The sequence below is a fragment of the Falco biarmicus genome, chromosome 6 (genome assembly GCF_023638135.1).
Source record: "Falco biarmicus isolate bFalBia1 chromosome 6, bFalBia1.pri, whole genome shotgun sequence".
Taxonomy (NCBI): Eukaryota; Metazoa; Chordata; class Aves; order Falconiformes; family Falconidae; genus Falco; species Falco biarmicus.
Window position 1 is genome coordinate 87,779,783 of NC_079293.1, and position 21,371 is coordinate 87,801,153.

A 21,371-nucleotide genomic window follows, 5' to 3' on the forward strand; every position below is an offset into this window, starting at 1 on the left:
CTATTTTGGTAGTTTAGCATGCCATGAAATAAAAGCAAGTTTAGCATGACATTAAATAAAAGCAAAGCAAGAAAACAGAAATGTGAATTACTGATCTTAACAGAATTAAACAATTGTGCCTCTTGAAAGTGTGGTATTGAAGCTTTTATTGTGAAGCTGAATTTTTGGCAGAAAAAAATCTGCTGATACTTCTTACTCCTCTTTGAGGCTGACTGATTGCTTTAATTTGTAGGGTGTATGTGCTTAAAGTGCTCAGGTTGGTAGTATCCATCTGGTGTATACAACTCTCAGTGGTCAAGGCATTATAATACTGTGCCTCACTGGAGATTTTCCTGGAAGGGGATATAGGAGTTGCTCCAGCACAGCTCTGACACTGGTGAGACTGTGGCAAAGGAACAGATGTTACTGTAGGTGAATAATAATCTGCTGTTATGGGGGGCAGGGGGGGTGAGCATACTACAAATGAACAACACTGAGCTCATTTAGGTGTGTGCTGGTTTATACTGCGCCTTCATTTGTGCCATCTCTTCTAGGAGCTGCCTTTGTTGTTTCAGTTGTGATGGAGCCCAAAAATGAGATCAGGGCCCCCTGCAAGTCATTAAAACCTGCAAGAGACTTGGGAGGAAAGGAGTCTATAGCTACCTGCTGTGTGGAGGGGACCAGGGTTCCCAGTGAAGAGCTTTCTGTGGGGTGGGAGTCTGTAGCTTGGTGAGCCCTGACCCATGTACTCCCCAAAAACTCTGTGGGAACGTATAAGATTTAAGCTAGTATGGCTCAGACCGTACTCACTTGTTTGCATCCCTCCCCTTTTGCTCTGGGCCCCACGTTTGAGTCCAGGAGTCGCTGGGACATTCAATTCTGGGGGCAGTGGGGTGCAGCAAATATTTGTCATCCAGGACAGTTTAATGTAGGAATTCATGTTATTCCTCTGGCAAGTGCCCGGGAACGTACAGAGGGTAAAACAGTGCTGGTATTTGTTTTACAGTGGGCTAAGGATGTAGAGACTCCAAAATAATGTGAATAATAGAATAATGTGGGGAACATTCAATGTAGAGAACTTATTTTATCTTTTTTCAAGGTTAGTCACTAGTGGGTTTTTTTCTCCCATGAGTAAGTGGATAAGCACCGGGCTCGTTACCTGCACAGTTTACTGCCTAACACAGGAAAAGCGCTGTTCCCAGCTGGGCCAAAACCAGCTTGCAGAAATAGACATTTCTTTGGTTTTCTCATGCAAGTTCTGCTACACCAGTATCTCCAGTCTGTATTTGATGACTGATGAAGATGCTTTCATTTTATTTGGATGATCTGGGTACCCTATGTTGACAGCTATTCACTGCAGCATTACTGAAGAGCTACCGTGTTTTAGGACAGGCCTTGATCCATAGCTGTATGTTTTTCAAGCAACAAGAGAAATGCTGAGATCCATAGAAGTGGAGTTTTTAAAAATGCACTGTGCTCCTATGAATCAGCTTAGACCTAACTAATTTAGAAAAAAGCCTCTTCAGCAGATGAAATTTTATGGCACCATTCCCGGCTGGTCTCACTTGCCATACAGATTCTGAACGGCAGTGCAGGTCAGAAGTAGACCTGAACTTCTCAGTATAAGGGTGGCTGGTATTCAGCTGCTGCAGTGACAGGCAACCTAGGAGGAAATGATAGAGTAGATTAAGAATCCAGAGCTGGGTTTTGGGTTGAAACTGTGTGTCACGTACCTTTCAAACTATATTTTAAAGTGAAGTGAAAGATGGAATCAAAAGGAACTCATTGTCAGCAGCCATTAGACCTAAAATTAAACCTGCTGCTCTATTCAGTTTACAGGCATGTACTAGCATGTTAGACTGCTGCTCTGTGCTGTGCCAACAAGCAGGCTGAATACCAAAATGCTCTAATACTGTTTCTACTTCTTTGGCCACTTTACCACTGAAGTTCTTAAGACCTTTACATCCCTAGTCCCATCAGCCATCTCACCATTCCTGCAGCATACTCTGCAGATCCTGAGCACTGCAAAACGTACCATATGAATACAGCTGCCTCTTCTCAAGAAGCAGTGGCTATTTAAAGATGATTCAGAGCATGACCAAAAATAGATAGAGGATAAACTTTGAAAAGTCCAGCTTATTGCCAGGCTCTTTTCCTTTCGAACTGACAGCTCTGAAGGGAAGAAGAAACTGGTGTAGACAGTGAAAGCCTATAGCAGTAGCAAAGTGTGTGACAGACCGAAGAAGTCAGGAGCTGAGTGACAGCAGAGCTCTCCAGGAGAAAGGAGATCTTTCCCAGGCTGAAGAAGCTGGTTCCAGCTCTCCTGCACTTGCCAGGAGACGTTAGAAGGCTTGTCAGTCCAGCTAGCTCCCATTTAGGTAAAACTTCCATTGCCTTGCTTTGGATGGAGCATTGCCTTTCCTGAGTGGAAATCTTACCCATAAAATGCTTTCAGACCTATGGAGCTTCCCCCAAAGGATCCTGCAAGCACTTCTAATCAGTCTACCTTGGTTTCCCTTCCTGATATAACCTATTCAGATCTCCAGAATGAATCTCATAAATACAGAGCTGGGTTAAGGCACAAATACTCTCCATCGATTCAACAAGCCTCTGGTTGTTTTAGCCTAATGATGCTGTTTTGATGGGTTTACCTTGCAAGGGGCCCTATGTTGTGTTTCCATTGTGGCCAGCTAAGCTCACTCTGCTTTCCGCTGATGTTGTCCTATATTTAGTGTTTTGACTTTACGTGACCCTGACACTGTGTAGGGGGAGGAGGAGGAGGAAAAAATGTATTACTGCTGGCTAATTCAATGCATTGCTCAGAGACTGTGTCCACTCTGGCAACCCTTTTTCATGGTAATATTTTTTGTTAGCAATAAAAGGATTAATTCTAGAAATCAAGCTCTTTGATTATGATAAGCATAATAAATATCTTAGACAAATTGCTATCCTTTTAAGAATATTAGTAAACGAAGACCTTTGCTCTCCTTGGCTAGGCTTGAGTCTGCTGGTACACGCATTCATACCATCTGCACTGTGTGCTAATACAACTCCTTGTTGTCTGGTCTTCCTGGGAATGCATTATATAGATTGCAGCTGGTTCAGAATGCAGCTGCCAGGGTCACGACTCACACTAAGATTAATCATTACGCCTGGGTTAGCTTCATTACTTCGACTACCCATTACATTTAGCAGAGATTATGAGATGTTGCTTCTAACTTACAAGGCTTGGACTAACACCTACTCACCTCAGCAACATGCTTTTATGGTATGTTTCTCTTGGTAAGTCTCCTAGAGCACCCGAGAGTCTCTCTAGATGCTGTGCTTTCAGCTTGAGGAGGAAACCTTCCAGCGTTATGTGTATGAAGTGGCGCAGTGTGGGATTCTCACGTCTCTGGGTTCACTCCTCTGATGTGGACTGATTTCTTCCCCAGTGCATACTGTCAATGCAGGTGATCTTGCCAGAGAAAACAGCATGATGAAGAGGAGGATGAAAAAAATCATCACCACCCCATTCATAATTAACCTTGCAATTTACCTAGTTCTCTGGATTTACTGCCAGGTATTTTGGGTGATAGCCATCCAAAGAAATGCGGTTTCCTAGGAAGGAAAGAGAGCTAGTGCGACTACTTCCACTACACATGAACCTAAGATCATGAAACAATATGACATTTCCCAACAGAAGCCCACAACATAAATTCAGCTAACGGAAATGAACAGGAGTCTAACTCTACTCCCTTCCCTGAAGCTGAACCTCTGAGGTCTCCTCAAGCATAAAGGGGGAAAAAAGCCAAATGTACAGAAGACATTTGAAGGACAATTGACTAAATGTGCCTGTGGTATTCCACATCAGAGCTACGAAGAGGAAACTTGAGGTTACCTTTTTTATGTACATATGGTTTAGGGTTGTAGCAAAAGCTATTGTTAAAGAAAACCTGATTGCTCATGTATAGGGTATAAACCAAGATAGAAATTATTTAAATTATGCTACATGCTGCAATTACTTTTTAACATTGTACAGGTTTCTACCTCACCAAGCTGCTCCGTCCTGAATACTGTGAGAACAGGTATCACTGTATCAGAGAGCCAGAGGGTCTGACAGCTACTGAGTAAAACCCACCCTTTTTTAAGGGGTGAAACAATTTTTCAGAAGTTTCATTTGGCAGAATATGGAGATATAGGGCTTGTTTCTGTGGTGAAGAAAGTTCTGCTTTCTAATGGGCATCGCAGCCAGAGGTTAGTTGCTTGCCAGTTTTGGGGAGAAGCTCAGACTTCCTAAAAAGTGTCTTGTAGCAATGGGCTGGCTTTATGTCATGTTGAAATTAAGCTCTTAGCTGGGGTGCTTAAGCCAGGGGTCTGCTTGCTCTTGGCAGCCTCTTCTGTCAATGATAAGAGACCCTTCCTCCCGGGGGCAGCTGTGCCAGCAGGTATGTTCAGTCATACTCCGCAGGTGTCCACTCCTCACCACCCACTTTGAGGTTTAGAAAAGAAGCACTTCAGACTGGTGGCTAAGGCTGAGCCAGAAGGATCTAGCTTGCAATATAAATATAGTCCAGACTGGGAAAATCGTGCATAGCAAAATCAGACCTAGGTTGAGTTCTCCTGATGAAATGCATGCAATCTTCCAGGTCTAACCTGCTGACGTGAAGGGAGAACAGGGAGAAGAGCAGCACTTTGCTACTATAAGCAGACATACCATGTGCTCTGTACAAAAAGGGGAAACCTCTAGGGAGCCTTGTTTGAGGGGTCCTCATGCTAAAGCTAAGAAGTGCCCTTTCAGCTCTCTCAGGGCTCACCTGTTGGGCTGCTGCCTCTGGCAGGTGGAGCTGCAGGAGCCAGCCAGGCATCAGGGTAAGCGACAAACCCTGGGGAAGGGTTGCCATGTGTCTGGCATCCCGTCTGGTCAGGGGCTGGCCTCAGGGTCAGCTCCAATCCTAAGTGCAGGAGAGGAACAGGCGCTTTCAGGAGGTGGGTGTGTCATGGAGCTCTGCTCCCTTATGATTTCTCAAATAAATACTGGCAGTCAAGGGATAGCCCTTGAGAGAAAAGGGTCAAAAGTAGTGCTGCCAGCCTGCTAGTTGAAGGTGGCTGTTACCTCCCCCGAGTTTTGCAATTCAAGGTGTGGTTGTTGCAGGGTACGCTTGGTGGCTCAGGGGTCCTTTCTACATCCTGTATCCAATTATCTTGAATTAAATTTGGGTTGGTTTTTTTTAAAGGTCTCCAAATGATTTTGTTGTGCATGACTAACACTTAGTCATACATTTTTTTGATCAGAATTGTGTAGTAAGTGGCTCCAGTAAGAACTGCAGGGCTCTTTGATGTAACAGCTTTAGAAATGCTGACGACTCTTTCATGAAATGCATCTGATTTTATTTTTTATTCTTTATTTTTTTTAAAATTCTGTACTCCCTTTGATTTTTAGTCCTTCCAATGTTTCCTGTGTTTCTGGATGCCCAGTAACTCCCTAGGCTCACTGTATTGACCACTGTGTTTTATGCGGTGACACAAAAGAATCTTTGCTTTCAAAGCAAAACTGTCCTCCTCCTTCCAGAGCTGCATGTAAGGATAATGAAAATGTAGCTCCCGCTACAGTCACATGTGTGCAGCCTTGTTTCCCAGTGTCTCACTTCAGCTTTAACCTCCTGAAGCCTGGATTTCTCTTGCCATGTTTAGTGGAAGATTCTTCAGTTGAACCTCTCTTTCCTGAAGAAATGGTATTGTGCAGAGTTTGTACCAATTGTTTTAGAAGTCAATACATATATATATGCACGTATGTGTGTATAGGAAGTTTAATTGTGGGCTTGTGTACAGTTGTTAATCTCCATAGAAATATGCATTAAGCGTCAAGTCTAAGCACAGAGGTGAGGAGTAACGATCAGTAACTTACCCTGGTGCCTAAGGGATGTGTGGCAGGAGGCCGTGCTACACCTCCACTGTCAGCAGATTTCTATGGGATGAATCTTATTCTACTCCACGTTCCTCTGAGATCTGCCTGTAAACCTGAAATTTATGGAAGGTGAATATTTCTGGGGTGAATTACAAGCCTCTGCACCTGAAAAATATGTTGGTGATAACTCAGTCTCCTTCTGTATGTTTGAACCTCCTTGTTGCGTTTTTATAGCAGAGGAAGATCCTTTCCTCTTTTGACTTTTGCATGTTATTTACCATCTTGCTGTTGTGCAGTCATAAATTAATAAAGCAACAGCTTCGCATGCAGCCAACAAGCTGTGCACTTTGGCTTCTTTTAATGTGATCATTTTGGAGTCAGAAGAAAGGATGATGTTTATTAGATGATGTTTCTTTAAATCCCTGAAGATCCAGATTTTCAGCTCAGTCCCGACCAGACCTCTTTGTAGGTCACTTATGTGTGATACCCTGGTTGCACCCATGACTTGGAGATGTCTGTATTCAAGTGACCTAAATTGCATTGAGGGAGGCAGGGAAGGAAGGAAGGAAGGGGGGAGGGAAGTATTGGGGGATGGTGGAAACCAGTCTGTCTGAAAATGCAACAAAATGCAGTTCTCCTTCCTGGAGAAATTCATTCAGAATCAGACTGGTTTAAGGAATTCCCCAAATATAAAGGAACAGATCAATTTAGGCAGGAAATACTGTTCACATAGCAGTTGAGATTGTGGACAAAAGTAAAAATGCGATTAGGGGCATGGTTGCAAAATATGGAGGCAAAAGAGGCTTTGCAGCAAGATGCCTGGCACTGTATGATCCAGTAAATGAACTTAAATTGGCTGCATTGATACAAAGTTTATATGAGAGTGAAGGAATCTTCTGGAAGTGATGGTCCCATTAGCAAAGTGATATGCCTTTATTAACGTTATGCAGCTGCAATAATCTTAATGGAGCAATCTAGTGTTCTTCCCAAAGGATGATCTTATCTCATTTATTAATTGTCTTTCTAGTAGTTATGAGTTCATCTGATCTTGGGTAAGTGAAAATTTTGATGCTGCAGATAGGGAGCGGGTTTAATGCGGACGTTGGTAGCTGTGTTGTCAGCAAGGGTTTGTACTGATTGACTTGTGTCTTGCTATTTATTTGTCTGGCTTGACTACCGGCTGTGTAAATACTCAGTTTGCATTGTAGCCTGAATTAGGCACCTGTTACTAGTGTGCAAAGCAAGTGTTGTCTTCTTTCAGTTGCTGACAAGTCGCTTTTAAATGTACCACTGTCAGGATACATGAGAGAGATCAGGCTGCTGTGCACATCTCTGATGCTTCTTCTGGCTAGAAAGTGAGGTAATGATTAACAGAGATTGCGAAGTAGGTGCAGTTGTAGAAAGCTCCTTCTCTGAGCCTTGAGAAGGTGCTAATACTGACTGCCGTAATCAGATACTTTTATCTGACCTGCACAATCTTATTATGCTTTTTTTTTTTTTTTTTTAAGCAAAAAAGAGTGTAGTGGGAATAGGTTTTCTCATTTCCCTCATGACACCTGGTTAGAAAACAAAACAATGCCTGCCACCCCTGATTATATGGGAATCGGGCTGTTCCGTATGTTACGTAGTGATCATAACTGAAGCTTGTTGTGGGGGGAGGGAAAAACCTCAGACGCTTTGTTGGTGCAAGGTGGCACTTAGTAAAACCACAGTGGTTTCTCTCCAGTGTGGAGATACCCTAGGGGGGACAGGCTGTGTTGCCTGGGGAGTCTTTGATGAGGAGTTGTCCTATGCCTGTGCAAGTCACCTGTGGCCAGGGCACGCTACAGGGGGGAATGGAGGGCATTCCCATCTTGTGTGTTGGTAGATGAGTGAGTCTCTCCTTGGTATGGTTTCTGCCCGTAGCATAGTGAAGGGAGGTACCTTAGGGATGGAGTGACTTGAAGGCATAGGACTGCAGGCTCTGAATCACCTCCCTGTCACCTAGGGACATATTTAGGCTTTGACTCTTGATTTCCTCCCCTGTCCCCCTAGCCTCACTCCCCTCCAGCATGGGATTTGGATACCCATGGAAGAGGGCAGAATACTACCCAGTTAATTCTCTGGAGTATAGCTACTGCACGGCCTTCTGGTGGGGAGCTGAATGTATGGCTTATGCCCTAAAGCAAAGTGTGTAATGCTTAGAGAACAGAGTGCAGGTTTTTTTTTCTTTGCTGCTGGAATAAATTATCATATTGGAGTGCCATGGTTTGGACTTATCCCTAGATGGGCATCACCAGTAATGTGCATTTAGGAAATAATATTATTAAGTTGAAAAGATGCCTCTTGCAAATTTTATGGGTTTGCAACAGATGGAAAACAGCAGCATTTGAGGACTAATAATATATTGTTTTTTTCAAGATTAACCCCATGATGCTTGCCTCTCTGTCCTTCAGCATGTTTTTTGTAGATTGTACAATGCTGCCGTTTAGCCATAAGGGCCTGTTAAATTTTATAACTGAGCCTAATACATGGGGTGAAAAAATCCAAGAGAAAGGTAGAATGTCTCTGTCCCTAACGCTCATTTATGTCTTTGTCAGCGAAGAGTGCTAGTCTTTGCATTTTTAATGTGCCTGACACAATACCTATAGGTCCATGTACAGTAGTCGGTGTAAATGTAAGGTGCTCTCAAGTTTTATTTATGACCTTTTGTGTCTGGTTGTTACCTTCCTTCAAAAATTTCTGCTAGGCAAAAATGTGATGTGAGATCCAAGGGGGATAGACCCAAACCTAGAGGACCTGTAGGACATGAGTAAAAGCATCTTCTTTTCTCCGTAGACTGAGACTGCAGTACTTGTGCTGCATAGCTGAAGAACAGGTACAGCTAGAAAGCTAAACTGGAGGGACTGTTCCAGAGGGAAAGCTGGCTGGTGTTCACAGCACTGTGATGCTGCTCGTGCTGTAGGAATTGGTTGTGGAGGAAAGTATTTGTGGGTTCAAGACTCTACTCTCTTGCCCAACTGAAGAAAAAAGATATCGGTACTCTGCAAAATAATGGTTTATTTCTTTCCTTAAACACAGGATCTTAAAGTTTCTGTAAAGTATACTTGTGTTCCTCAGTGTTGAGGGCAGAGTCTGTAATCATCAGTGTATATATATAAAAAAAATAATCTGAAACACCTTAAACTGTTAGAAGAAATTATGAGAGTGAAGTTGTGCTATTGATCCCCATCCAATAGGTTGCCATGAGTAGACTTTTTACAGAAGTTGGCTTACGTTCAGGTTGCAGCAGAATTAAGCGCCTATCCCTGCACACACAACTGCTTGTTAAAGAAGCAATGTTATTGGTATGAAGAGTTGCACAGTTCTATCTCTATTGCTGACACTGCATGCAAATGTTCCCCCTCCCTCCTTTATCCCCCTCTCAGAATTGTGTACCCCATGACAGAAAGAGTGATGTAGTTTAATGCAATTTTCCTGCCAAGTGAAGTAATCTCTTGAGCTTCCAAACTTTGTTCTATTTTTGTCCTGGAAATTCATATTGGTTATTTTCCTCTTGTTTTCTTTATTTTAATGAGCTTGCCTTTATCCAGATTTTGACATATTTACAATGATGAACCAGAGTAACTCATGCAGAGGAGTTAAAGGGAAGAAGAAGTAGAAAATTTTGAGCTATCATATTTCTGCAGAGTAGCCTTTTGTGAAACTTATACTACCGTTCTCAAAGGAAAAAGCAGTTAGTTGCTTAAGAGGTTTCAGATTGTCTGGCTGATCAATATCAAGTATTAGTAATGCTATATTAGCAAAGACCTATGCTATACACCCAGGCCTTATTACCATGATGTTCATTTATTGATACTAACACTTGATCATATACAACAAATTATTTTGAAGTTATTTTTGATGAATGTTGTTCGTATGTGTTATATGGCTTGATCTTGCAAACCTTTACTCGTGAGGGTAGTCAATTGTCTTCAAAGATTTGCAAGAATGGCCCATATGCAATACAACCTCGATTATCCAAATGTCAGGGGAGACATTGAATAAGTTCATATAATCGACATTTTGAATAATGAGGAAATTTTCAGTGCAATTAATAGATGTCAGGGGACACGACCATCTTTCAGATGACAGGGAGTTTTCAGAAAATTTAGATTTTGATAGCTGAGTTCCTAATGTATGTGCTACTGACAGACTGAAATTGCAGAACATCTGAAATGTGCCTATATATTCCTTAATAGCCCTTCCTGTGGAATCAGCCAGAGTTCTATTTACTGTGGTATTGGCGTTGAGGGTCAAATTGTCACAAGCATTTAGCTTAACGTTGCAGTAAGTCTGCTATTAAGAGCTAGATTCCAGGAACAGAGTGTTAAATCAATATTGGGATTGTCTGAAGTAAAATATTATTTAGAAATACATCAGTGTCAACTTTGGAATATAGTTTTAAGAAAGAAATAATCCCATAAAAACCTACAAGTAAATAAAGTTTAAGGGAGGAAACTCCTGGAAGTAATGAAAGAGGAAGAGAGACTTTTGTACAGGAAACACCCAAGGAAGCATCGTTTTGTGTCAGAATGACTCTCTGTAAACTTGGAGTTGGTCAGTCAAAGATAATCCAAAGCCAAAATTCCAGTTTTCTGTCTCCTCTTCATCTCTGCACAGCCAACAGAAGGTGCTGCGGTGGGAGGCACTAATTTCTTTCCTCCCCAGATGGCTGCACATGAGCACCCAGGGATGCATATGGCTCTGCTGGCTCCCTGGGCAGAGAGCACCGATGGTGTCTCTGATTGCCTGTCCTCAGGTCTGCACCACCACTGCATAATCAGAGTTTATCTTTAACAGCTCTAACAAGCAATATGATCTTGCTAGCTTCTCAAACGCTGATAAGCAGCAGAAGCAGAATTATGATGATCACAACTGATAGTATGCTGGGGGTGTTTGGGATTCTGTCCTGAATCAAAATACTAATGTTTGTAGGAAGCCAAAACCGATGCATCAATTTATTTCGACACAGAGATGAGCAGTCGCTTGTTTCCTAGGAAACATGGGGTTGTGCATATGCAGCTCCGAATGTGCGCCCTAATGTTTTCCTTCATGTTGATAGAGTAGAAAGTTTGTCCAATGAGATCCATTATGCGTAAAGCAGAAGGGAAAATAAATTTGGAAAGTTGCGCTATTCAAAAAGAAGATAGCAACAATACTCCCGAAGTCATAAGGAAAAGGCAGAAATAATTCAAGAAAATAAAGGAAGTGTCCTTTCTGTCTATCTAATCTAGGAATCTGGAGATTTTTATAGTTGCAGAGCCATCTGCTAAGTTTCATTTATTGTGCAACTTCACTACCTCACCATCATCTGTTCATTAATCTGCCTTTTTTAGGTCTACTTCTGAAATTCTGAACCTCTGAGCATCTGTCAAATATTTTTGAAACAGTAGTGTGGTCTAAAGGTTTTTATATCAAGTCATTTTGTGTGTTGTCAATATTACTTGGCAGAAGCTCAGTCATTGATAAGTTGCTCACCTCAAGCTTGTCAGTAAACTGCTTCCACCATACCCTAACTCTTTGTATTTCTTCCTAGAAAAATGAATAAAGAGTAATTTGTGGCGATGCATACTGTGTCTCAAAATGTGGCTTGGACTGCATAGCAGCATTTGGTCTTCTTCTGTTTTGAGCAGTGTGTGTGGGTGGCGATTGCCAAAAAGGACTGAGGATTATTAGCACAGATCACTGACCCCAGCAGGAGTCTTACCATTGACTCAAATGGCCGAGACTTGGACCAAGGTCAAGGACTTTTGGATGTTGGATTTGGCTTTAGTATGGTGTTTCAGTCCAGGCCGTTGTGTTGTGACCTACACACACATTTGCTAAGATGAGCACGGGGAGGGGGGAGGGGAAAAACATTAATATCCACCTTCTCGATCAATGCGTAGAATTCCTCAGATCCCATACCGCATCCTTCAGAGATGGACAAATGACTCATTCTTCATGTTCATTATTAACAGCAACAAAAAAAGGAGAACTAATCTAGCTGAAATGCAGAGGCCTGGCAGCTGTGCCTGGGTGCATCTCAGACTAATCCATACCTTTCCCTTTTGTGTGTTATTCTAACAGCAGGCAATCTGATGTGTTACCTGAAAATGCACTTTGAATCCAAATTCTTGCTTCCTGGCCCCATTGGAGGTGAGGCAATCCATGAAGCCCCAGGAGCCGAATGAGCAGTGGCTGCTTGTGTGAGTAAATGCTGCTGGAAATAGGTATTAGCAGGTCTGAGGGACTTGAGTCCTCTCCTGCCAGATGGCTGCCAGGATGTCGCTACCCTGTGTGAAGCTTATGGATGCCTTTGTCGTTCCTGCCCTGAGGTTCCCTGATGTGTTTTTTTAGGCATTGATTTCATTTTGCCTGCTTTAGGTAAATCTCGGTAGCAGTGGATGATTCAGCTCAAGAATTGTTTTCTTTGGGGACTAATCATTCTGCCTTGATCTATGCTCCTGAATTTAGAGGTTAATCTCTGCAGGCTTCTTCTGGGGAAGGCTGAAGCTTCCACTCTGAAACCTTCTGTGAAAGGACTAACCCTAGGCGTTTTGAATCGCGCTGCCTGAGTCTTTCTCTCTTGATTATGTATGGGACTAAGGAGACTGTATTTCTAATTTAGGCAGTTACAGATGAGGTACCACAAGATGGATGAGCTGATCTAATAGCCTGCTGATACTTCCTGGCCATGTGTTCCTGCTGTTTCTCTTGCTTCAGCTTGGGTGCTTGCGCTAAAATGGCAGGAAACTGCCCCAGCAAAACAAATGGAGCCAAGGCAGCCCTGAGCCCTCCGGCTGGGATGAAGGTGGGGACCAGAAATGGTGGCAGAAGGAGGGTTGCTGGTAGGGTGGAAACGCTCGGCTGCCGCTGATCCTTGATATGCTTCTTCTGTCCTTTAACTGAGGGTCAAAACTGTCAAATCCAGTTATTGTTGTGACTTTCCTTAGTCCTTCTAACAGCAGCGGCACTGACACATAGTGTTGCACTCTTGACACTGCAGAGGCCTCTAACTATGCTGACTGGTTAGGGGCCAGAAGGATTAGCCAGCAGTGCTCCCGAGATAGGAATGAGCATGCATCCCTCTTGCAGTAATGCACTTGAGTTACTGAGGGAAACAGCCAAAAATGTGTAATTACCCTTTTCTAGGAAGAGACTCCTGGCCTCTGAGATGTCTTTCAGTGTGGGATATACAATTAGATGTGCTGTTTGTCTGAGAGGAAGGGGAAGAGTCTTGCCTGTCAATAGATAACCTCATACAATCATCTTGACAGTAGTTACTGTCATTTAGAATCCAATAGTACTTCTTTAGAGTTAATAAAACCAAAGCCCTTCAGTAAAGTGAGCTCTTAAGATGTACTTCTTGCCTGATATTTAGAAATGAAACCTCTGCAGCAGAAAGAATAGAGCTTCTGTTCTTATCTGGCATGTCCCTCCATTAACAATAATTAATAGTGAAGCGGGTGGAAAATTAGCAATTTTTGCTGAGAATAAAATATCTTACGTTGGATAGAAACCCACCTATTTTTTCACAGCAGTGCTCTGACTCGGTGGTTTCCATGTCTAGAGTCTAAAGTGGCTGTTGTAATGAGGGAATTGAGACCTGAACTATTGTCGAAGTGTCTGGAGCGGAGCCTCCAAGCAGTGTGGAAGTTCTCTTCCTCCTAAGAAGTACCTTAGTCTTTTCCATGCCTGTTCGTGATGGATGAACTAGAGGAACAAACAAGGAGGAGAAACACGTTTGAAACAGGACAGTGAGTAATGAAGTGATGGCATCAGCCTTGAACTCTGAAGTAAGTCCAGTGTTGGGCCAGAAAGTGAAAGTCTGAACTCTGCAATTAACATTTCAGACTTTATTTGAAGTCAGTGATTTTTAGAGGTTATCTTCTTCTATGACCAAACTAGTGCACAGGCAAACTAGAAGATTACTTCTGGGCTGTGCAGTTGGATTTTGACAAATCCATCTAGTCCCATGCTGTGGAATGTGTGGACAAGGTTCAAGTTTGCACTGATGGAAATGGAAACCTCTTGCTATCCTGAGTTCAATTTGTTTTCACATGTGGTGTGTTGTCTATCTGGTATGTCTGTTTTATTTATAGCTGTATAAATATATTTTTTTAAAAAAGCTAGTTGGCGATTTTCACATCAATATTGTGTTTTCAACAGAAAATGGCTTATTAGTCAGCAGAGGCTGCTGGCAAAGTTTTATCTTTTGGATCTAAAAATATTTGGTTTTAATGAAACATTGGGAAATGAAGACTTGGAATTGTGTTGGGGGTTTTTTCCCCCTGTAAAATCATGAAGAACTTGATGCATCTGTTAACAAATCGTTTTTTGTTAAAAACATTTTGAGTGAAAGTATATCACAGCTGGTTCAGACATTATGTATGCATTATGTATGTGTTATATTTTGTCTGCTGAGACCATGGAAAAGAACTTCTTTGTGTGTAGTAGGAAAAACTAGATTTGCAAAGGCTGGGGTTTATTGTTCTGGTTTTGGGGTTTTTGTTGTCTAAGGATTAAAAAAAAAAACAAACAACAACCCACCCTGGTAAATTTGCCAATATTTTCATTAGATCTGGCAGATTTCTTTGAAACTCTGAATTCCAAACGGTGTTCCGTTTGCTTAAAGAAAGCAGGGGCCCCACTTCACAGTGTTTGCTCTGAGGTTGGTGCACTGACAGGCAGGCATTTGTCCACATTTTTTTATTATTAACTAGAATAAGCAGTTTAATAACTAGGATTAAACCATCAGATCATGACAGAGTAGCATTAGCTGCAGGAACCAAGTTGGAAAGGATTCCAGATGTCATTAGATGAATACCTGCCCTTTAGGGGAAATAGTTGAGTGGGCCTCCGTTTTTATTGGGAAGGTAAACGTTTCTTGGGCCATTCTAGGCAGGTATCCCAAGTCTGCAATTTCACAAAGATGTTGCAAATCCCTAGCACCAAAGAATAGACCGTATTCTAGACTTGAGCCAAAACTGTCTCCCTGGTGAAAATCAGTGGTTTTGCCAGAACACACAAGTTTCTGCTGTTGCCTTGAATCATTTACATTTTTGTAATAAATGCAAAGGTGCATTTACAGCATGCCAGTAGATTAATATTTCCTTAGGGGGAGGGGGGAGTGGGGAAAAAGTTGTGATCACAGACCTCTGCTGAAGGGCAGAGGATCCCTCTCCCACTGAAACAAATAGCAAAACCTTACTGGTTTCAGTGGGGTCAAAAATGATCCTGAAGCTATCCTTCCCTCATCCAGTATAACTAAAGGGATGTTTAGGTGCGATTGTCACGAGTGAGTTTGTAGTATATTCATATACAGGTATGTATTCAGGGGTATGAGAGACTGTCAAAATCAGATGCAGGAAAATGACTTTCGGATTAAAAAAAAATATCTGTTTAGACATCAAAATAATGTAAAAACCTTCTTGTTTGACTACAGAAGTTCATTCTGTTAGGAGCTGGCAAACTCTGTCTTGCTGTTTCAGGATGAATGCTGAGAATGAATTTTTCTCTGTTATTAACCACTTTGGGCCATCTTTGCAAAAATGTCTAGGTGCCAAAAGAACTGTGAATCTGGCCCTGGAGCGCTACAATACACTTCCCCCATATACTACACAGCAATACTGTTCCAGTCTGTGATGGGAGATGTATTGCACAAAAAGACCTCACAAATCTATCTGTAAACAGCTCTACTGTCTGCCTAGTCACTGTATAAGAAAAATGAAATGGACTTAGGGTGCCAAGTTAATGCTGGTGAAGAAATAAAATGTCAAGTTAGCATATATGATCACCTTAAAACCTCTCTTCCCTGATCAGTCTTAAGCGTTCAGGCTAATAGTGCAGATGTGCTTAAACACCTTCTAAGGCAGAACACAAACATAAGGCTTTGAGGGAGTAATTGTAAAGGTGACTCTTGTGTCCAGGCAAGTTTAAATAAGTCTTCCAGAAATTACCAAAACTGACAACCCGCACCTTTTCATTTTATTATATATTTGCTCTACCCCACTTAATTTAAAGGTTATGTGGGTGTAACTTAGTCTAAGGGACCTGGAGGATCACATGGAGGAGGCAGAGAATGGTGAAAGTTGTAATAGTTTCAGTCTGACTCTGTTTCAGAGAATACCTTTTTCTGCTCGCTCTTCTGGCAACTTGCTGTGTAAAGGGTTCAGCCTTCGTTTCCTTTTCCCTGTGGCGCAGAAGAGCATTTTGGGTGATTGTGGAACCGCTTGGTGAAACTCACAGGCTCCACAAGATGGTACTGTATGAAGATCCTCTTCCCTAAGAGAAGTGCGTAGTCCTGAAGTAGTCAGAGGAAGAAATCCTGCAAAATACTGGGGTTTACAAGTTTCTCTTAAATTTGCATGCAGGCCAGGCCTATCATCTTTATTTTTTGCAAGTTCTGCATTTATCTGTGACCTGGCCCAAAGCTCGTTGAAGTCAGTCTTTGTATAAACCTTGATGGACTTTTGATTAGCACTCTTAGAAAATTTGTTTTGGCTTCTGTTACTGAGAGATTTGCATGGCTGACATGAAATTAAACCAGGCCACAGAAAGCACTTTATTTCCATCACATGCAACGGAAATAACATCGACGTTTTTTGAATTTCTCAGCCCTCATTTCTGAAATACTTTGTTGCTACACAGCAGAGCATCTGGCTCTTGTTCCTAGCTAAGGGTAATGCTCCTCTGGTGTAACGCACAAGATTGTCTTGGTTAAGAGGATGGAGGAGGTTTGCCCACTGGACATCACAAAAATGGGTGTGGATCAGGAGAAGGCTGTCTTGGAAGGCAGTAGGTGTTTGGTGAAGTACAAAGAAAGCTAAGTGCAGCAATACTCAGCTTGACTGACTTGCAAAATGTCCATGGCCCTTTTGGCAGTGAGGCTTTGCCGGAGAAGTTCCCCTCTGTGGTTTTGGAAAAACATACCTATTGCCATCACAAGCTCTCTGAGAGCGTTTCAACAACACACTGGATGCTTTAGAGCTGGACCTGGCTCAGGTGAAAACTGAGAGGTCACCACAGGTTGCGCAAAAGTATTTTTACAGGGGGAGAGTTTGCTGATGTAAGGTTGAAAGAACTGCCATGGAGCAAAGCAAAATCTCTCAAGGGCAGGTCTGACAGACTTCTGTTGGGACCTCATACCATGGTTTCTGTTGCAAATGAAGGGCAGCCTTATTGAAATGAGCTTTGGAAGAAGTGGTACAAGCTACAGATAACTCATTTGTAGTTTGCTTTTTTTACCTACTTATTCTTCACTGAAGTATTTAAGTCTTCTCCTGAGTGCCCCTAGGCCTTGCAGAAGACTAAGTGGCTCTGATAAAAAGTGAGATCATGACAGTAATGAGGTAATCCTTCTTTTCCTGTCTTTCTCTGTATTTCTAGTGCTTCCAAACCAAATATTTAGGTTTAAAAGGCAAACAAAAAACCCCATCCCAGGCCCATAGGTGAAGTAGTCTTTCATATTTTTATTACTGCTTTAGTAACCGTTTTCCCCACACCTGTGGCTTTAATGGAGCTTGAAAAAAATGTAGGAAAACATCAGTACGCTTCTCAGTCTGAATAAAAGCATTTTGTTTTTTCAGGTTGGTCTGGAGCCTCTTGCAGTTGATGAGCCCTTCCAGTGGGCTTTGGATCAGTCCCCAAGTTTTTTTAATTTTGGGAGGTGCAGGGAAAGGGAGTGCAGATGCATGTGGGTGCTCCAGGGCTGACTTTTAGAGGAGCTTTAGCAAGAGCAAGCTGCATTAGACCTTTTCCACAGAAGATGTACTTTTGCTTCCCACTTTACCATAAATTCATGGTAGGAGCAGCTGTGAAGGAAACGCAGCAGGGAAAACCCAAGTGTGGGAGCATCTTTGACCTCTTCTGCTGCTTCGTAACCCCCCTCTCTTTGCCCCCTGAGACATGCACGCTTTCTGAGGTGATGGATGGCTGACAGCAAGAGGGGCTTTAGCGTGGCTGATGTGATCCTTCTACTTGGGAAGTCACTTGAAACCAGGAGAAGATACACTGATGATTTATGAAAAAAAACCTAAAAGCTCCAAACATGAAAATTTATATTTTTTAATTAATTTTAAATTAAACTAATTTTAATTAATTGAAGTTATTTCACCTGTTCTTTTATTTTTGATTGTACCTTGTTTGGATCCTTGCAAAAAATGAAGAACTTTTTTTCTTTTTTTGTGTATGTCCTGAATTTACATTATGTAGTCAGCTGCTTACAGTAATTAATAAAGATAAATCAGTCAACCTGTGGTAATTTTAAAAAAACAAAAGTAAAAAGACATTCCTCTTTCAGTGGCTTTGTCCTTAAAGCCTTAGGTATGATTTTTTTTTCTTCAACTGAGATCAATATGGATGCTTTGTCTCAAAACAGAGACCCAAGCACCAAATTGTTGAACAGATTTCTCCTTTGAAAATGCCACTGTCACTTGAAAATGCCATGTGTACAATGCAGCTGTCCGACTTCTCAGGATTACAAAGAAACAAGACCACGTGAAGCCTATAAACAAGCTTGTAACTCAATGTGTAAAATTTCAATGTTTATTTCAAATGTTTTGAGACTCTCCTTTGCTGTAAAGTAGTGTGTTTGCTTGCAAAGACTCCCACCCTTCAAGTGATCATATTGAATTTTGTAGCTTTTGTCATCACTTCTGTTCACACACTCTTCCACAAGTCTGAATAATGCAGTATGTTTTTATCGTCAAACTTCTTCCTGCTTTTTACTCTTTAATGTATTTCTTCCCCCGCCCCGCCCCCCCCCCCCCCCCCCCCCCAGTTATATTTTGGTTGGTTTTCCACCTCCTTTTAGTCCTTCCTTGCAAGTTGTTTGGTTTTTTTTGTTGTTGTTGTTTGGTGTTTTTTTACCATCTCCTCCTCAGCTGTGTGCTGCTGAGTTTCCCATTCTGAACTGGCACTGAGACGCATGCTTTTAACATGTTCTTGTTATCATTAAAACAATCCTTCATGGTTAATTCAGCAAAGGGGAGGAAGTGACCGGCTGCTGTTGGTGTTGATGAATATGATGACTGTATCAGTTTGTCATCTGGCACTACCATTATCCTCTTCTTCAGCTGGTGTTCATTTGAGTTTATGATCTTACACAAGTATCAATATGTGATGCTTTTATTCAAGTTTGGCCAAAAGAGATCTTTCAGTAGAATAATAAATCCTCTTTGTTTCAGCTCTGTGTATATTGCAACAGCAGCTTGTGATATTGTGATGAAAATTCTGTAGTCCAAACAGATTTGGTTCAGATCAGTGGTTGCATAGCAAATCTCCAAGGAATATTTATGAACAGATGACACCCTTACCAGAACCAGATCGGCACATGAGAAGGCCTTTTGCTCCTCGAGGTGCTGGTTTTATAGAGTGAGATGTAGATGCATTTAACACTCATATCCTCTAGTCAGGAGGAGTTAGGGTTTCAGAGGATCTGAGCCTTGGTTGCTGCATTTCCCAAAGAACATAGCACAGTACCTGCATCCTCTTTTTAAACTGGAGTTGACCTTCCAGCTTCAGCTGGAGTGGTGTTGAGAGGAATGCCTCCGAGACAGCTGCTATGTTGCAAACCAGAGCTGGCTGCCCTTTTCAATAATCTTGGCAATTTAGCCCAGTGCTTTCAGAGAGAAAGTGCAAAGGATAGTCCTTAGTGTAGCACAAGAAATGATCAGCACGGATCTTGTTACCATTAATAGATTTTTTTTTTTCCTGTCTTTTAGGTCTTAAATGTCCTTATTGGAAGAGGGAAGTTTGAAAACTACAGTCTTGCTGGCTTTACTTCTTGAGTTTTCCAGTTGCTGCTGCTGGCAAAACAGAATACGACCCTGCTCCAAGATGACCAAAGTAACTCTGGAAAGGTATGTTTGCCATTTTTATTATGTTTGATATATCATTAGCCTGGCAATGGGCTTGTGGAAGCGCTGGAGAAGCAAAGAATAATTACTGCTGTGCAGGGTGGTGAGATGCTGCAGGAGATCTTCACAGGACTTACGGTAGACATTTGGACATATGTAAGTATGTGTGCCCCAAGGTGTTTGGGAGGGATTCACGTGTATGACAATTCAGAGTGTCATTATATACTTCACTGCCAAGCTTGGTACCTGTTGGTGTATAAAAGCAGGTCCTCTGTGTAATCCATGGAGTCTCAAACTCTGCCCAGGATACAAGAACTCAGGGATATATAACATGCAGCTTCTCAGTGTGTTTGGCTCAGCCACGCCTATGTTTGTAGATTATCTCCAGAAAGCTGTTCAGTCATCAGCAAACTTAACCACTGAACTGGTCTGCGCCCTTTTGTTGCCGCTTGCAAGTGAGAAGGGCTGTAGGATGACCGCTGCTATTCACCCAGCTTTGCAGCACTGATGAGAGCCAGAAAGGGCACTCTGAGCATGCTGCAGCTATGTGTTGCTTCATTTTCTTCTTGCATGACTTGAAAACTGGCCTTTTCTTTGTTCAGAATTCCAGGGAGGCAACAAAATAAACAATGTTGGACTTGTGTGGGGCTTTCTTTTTAAGTCTGTGTGAGTGCAGTGAACATTAATTGCTCATAAAAGTGTTTTCCCTCACAGTGTGAAACAAATTTTTTATTAATGGCTTCTCTGCTTTCAAATGGAGAGTAAAAAAAAAAAAAAAGACTTGAAGATGGACAGAGATGTGGCATCGCTGAGGGATCTGTAATTCTCAGGCAGGGTGTATCACTGGTAACTGCTTCCTCTCGCTGTTGAGAATGGTACATGCGATGAATTGAGCAAGCAAAATACAATGGAGGTTCTTTCCGTGCCACGCTCTTCTAGGGTGGAAGAGGAGAAAGGCTAGTGGTTTGAGGCTGGTCCCAGTCCAGGTACAGCCCTGGGAGAAGTGGGGTGAGGGGGCTGAGACTGCAAGAGGTGTTTTCTGGCTACCATCAAAGGGTCTCTGCGTCAGGGCCTGCCCAGTCTTGTGAAGGTAGGGAAAAAATATTTCAACCATTTCTTCATGAAACTAAGGAAAAGCAGAAGACTGCTGGGCTGTGCAGTGTATCTCAGATGAAAAATAAGCTAAAATCAGCCTCCAGAAGGAGGAAAATAAAAGACAGGTAGCCAAGGCATTGCAGAACCTACTTAGTTCCTACTTATGTTGTGCTGAGCAATGGTGCCTCTTCTCTGACCTTGTGCGTATCCGTAATCTTCTTCCAAGACAAACAAAATCTGGAACTCTGACACCAGCTTGAGGGTTTATGTGGTTGAAAGCTTATTGTAAGGTGTATTAGGATGTGAATTTTTAGCCTGTTAGGTATTTTGATACCTAGCTATATAGAGTATCTACTCTTGTGTACTGCAATTGTCTTGTTTTGTAAATGCGAGGAGACCTATGGCAAATATCCATGATGTCAAAACATACATATAGGCAGGCTTGCAGCTTACCTCATCTAGTGGTAACTCATATAATTTTATACTGAAATATGAAATAGGTTCCTTCCAGCTAAAAGGTGCAGATAGAAATGAAATACTTCTGATTC

The 21,371-nt window shown here is 42.0% G+C and overlaps 1 long non-coding RNA gene across 1 annotated transcript in view; it reads left to right on the forward strand.

Annotated features, from left to right (window-relative positions):
• Positions 1-21,371, forward strand: part of LOC130151608 (uncharacterized) — a 199,392-nt gene that overhangs the window by 27,484 nt on the left and 150,537 nt on the right. Inside the window, exon 2 of the long non-coding RNA XR_008822641.1 lies at positions 19,594-19,731. This is a non-coding gene — a long non-coding RNA (uncharacterized LOC130151608). The remainder of the gene's footprint in view (positions 1-19,593; positions 19,732-21,371) is intronic.